Consider the following 2,880-nt stretch of genomic DNA (forward strand, 5'->3'; position numbering starts at 1 on the left):
TACCCCTCTCTCGTTGCTGGTCTCTCCATAGGAAGATCTGAACATGCGTAGGAAAAATTTTGAATTTATGCTACGTGACCTAGCAATATCATTATGTGTTCCATGTGTCTAATCAGCTTTGTTAAAGATATATGAGTGAAAAAACATTCAGTGCTAGATACCTATTTGTTCTTCCATGAGTATTGTATTGCTGCTTGGTGCTTGCCAAGGTGAGTATTGTATTGCTGCTTGGTGCTTGCCTTCACGAGGCGTGGTATGATGAGAATAGTCATCCATACATGGATTCTATTATGAATAATATCTCATTGCACCCTGCCATTGTATGTTCTCATTTTGGATAGATTGCGTTGCTGGCATTTTAACCTGAACAAACAAGTGCAAGGGCTGGATGACATGGTGGTCTTAGAGCTCTTTGTGCCATAAGTTAAATATTCTTTGATCTATACAAAATGATCGATGAAGAGTACACTTCTTTTAGATCAATGTAGAGTATGCTTTGATTTATATCATAGTTTTAAATTCCCTTTAAAAATTGGTCAATTTTGTGACGATTGCCTCGAGTGTATTAAGGTGACATGCTTAACTAATGTACAACCCCTTAAACTAAAATCCTATATATATGTCGGCAAGAGTTGCCTAACTATAAAGCACGAGGTTCTTGACAATCAAATAAGGTTCAACTCGATAATCATTTAATTTTTATTGGTCTATAAAAATACAGGTATATTCGTAACAATAACTCCCAACGAGAACTACGCGAACAATCGAAAATCAGCATCTTGAGAAAGTATGGAACACATGAAAGAGGAGCAACTCTGATATCATGGAATAAAGCGTGCCAACCTAAATCCCATGGTGGTTTGAGCATTCATAATATCCGTTACCACAACAAGCACTGCTCATGAAATTCCTTCACAAGGTCTTCAACAAAGAACCTATACCATGGGTGAACATCATTTGGGAAACACATTATCAAGACAATCTACCAGGAGATAAAAAGTTTGGTTCTTTTTGGTGGAAAGCAATCCTCAAACTTATGGCAGTCTTCAAGCAACAGGCTAAATGTTCTCCTCGCATAGGAAACATTGTTCTCTTTTGGCAAGACAAATGGCTGGATCAGACTTTTCAAACTAAATATCCTGAATTATACTCATTTGGTATTACCAAAGAGAGCACACTTGCAAAGGTACATGAGCTCTCTGACCTCAGCCTAATATTTCACAGGCCATTATCCCAGGAATCAAATTTCCAATTCATTGAAATCCAAAACCTCATCACCCATAAAGATACTATGAACAATCAGTACTGTTGGATTTATACTTGGGCCTCTCTTAGATATTCAACGATGACGATGTATAAAGCCATCATTGGTCCATGCTATGCACCCAACATTTTCAAACTCATATGGGGCACATCCTGTAGACTCGGACACTAGATATTTTTGTGGCTTCATAACATCAGAAAGATCTTCAGAACGTCAGCACCACATATCACATTCTAGCAACACTACCTGAAAGTGGGCTACATAACATCACTCTCAAAGCTAAGAAAGCAAAGGCAGAACAGCTCACTGTTTGGATAGAACACAACTTGTAATTGTTTAGCTTTATGTTTCCCAAAGCTGGGATTGGGTGATATTGTTGGAACACTTTTGTCTTTGTACTTTTTAATATATTAATGAAAATACCATAGAACAATTGTTCTTCGGTTTCATCTCCAAAAAATCAGCATCTGAACAAAACTCATTAACAAAGTAATTAATTTGTTTTATTCCATCCTCAACATGAGGTTATACATATTTTGATCCTTCTTCAAGCAAATAGTACATAAGAAGTATTTCATTTTCTAGGACGTTGGTCAATCGAAGCAAACGGTACAAAAGCAGTAAGAGGTGTAGATATTCTTCTTCTCACAGTGGTAGTCCTTGAGCTTGCCTTTCCTATCACGTGCCTCAAATGTGCACGTCAACTTGCAGATCGGCTTGGTGCAAAAAATATCCCCGCCAGTGGATCTGTCGTCAACCACCATGCAATTCTCTACAAAAACACCAAGAACACGCACACACGCACGCATGCACGCACGCCCACAAACATTAGCTTAGAAGATTAGCCGCAAACACCCAATAACTGAGAGTAGACTTGTTTGACAAAGACACCTGAAGAAGTAGGATTTGCCAATAGTGCTAGCACCATGAGGAAGCAAACAATAACAGGCCGACTGTCCATCCCAAGGGTATCTCTCTTTGAACTAGCAAGGAAAATACTTGTTCCCTTTGTCTATTTTTATTTGGCTATGGGACTAATGTGTATGTGTTAGAGTGCTCAGAGTGTCATGTCTTATATAGGCCTATTGGCAAGTAAAAAATTAAAGCATTTTAATGCATGCTAATCTTAGCAAAGAGATAGAGGTGAGTTCTCCCCAAAACTAGAAACAATTAATGTTGGGTAAGAATAAAAAGGTAACATGCAAATAATTTAGGGATTTTTATTGTCATGCCCCTGGTTCCTTAGTTGTACTCACTTTTCTCCATTCGTTAACTTTTTCCTCACTTTTCCCCTTGTCTCTAGTTTTTTGCATTCATATTTTCCCCACTTTTCCACCCGAAAAGTTGCTCAAAAGGACGCAAAATAGGCGCATGGGGAAAAGTGAGTACAACTAAGGAACCAGGGGCATGTCAATAAAAATCCCTGGGACCTTTTGAGTTCTATGCATTGCTTTTGACATGCCGAGGTAAAGTCGTTTGTATTGTACAACATACACACATGTGACACGTTGAGATATAATATAATTTTTATAAGGCACACATATACTTTGAGACATAAATTTGCCAATGGACTGCACCAATAATCTTATATGATTCGTATGATATAATAACCATAC

General features: G+C 37.9%; 1 long non-coding RNA gene across 1 annotated transcript; it reads right to left on the reverse strand.

The window, feature by feature from the left end:
• Positions 1 to 1,745: 1,745 nt before the first annotated feature.
• LOC123441188 lies at positions 1,746 to 2,301 on the reverse strand. Its single transcript, XR_006630426.1, has 2 exons — positions 2,156 to 2,301; positions 1,746 to 2,036 (listed from the first exon to the last, which is right to left on the reverse strand). It is a non-coding gene; the product is annotated as an uncharacterized LOC123441188 (long non-coding RNA).
• Positions 2,302 to 2,880: the final 579 nt, after the last annotated feature.

This window comes from Hordeum vulgare, chromosome 3H (genome assembly GCF_904849725.1).
Source record: "Hordeum vulgare subsp. vulgare chromosome 3H, MorexV3_pseudomolecules_assembly, whole genome shotgun sequence".
Classification (NCBI taxonomy): Eukaryota; Viridiplantae; Streptophyta; class Magnoliopsida; order Poales; family Poaceae; genus Hordeum; species Hordeum vulgare.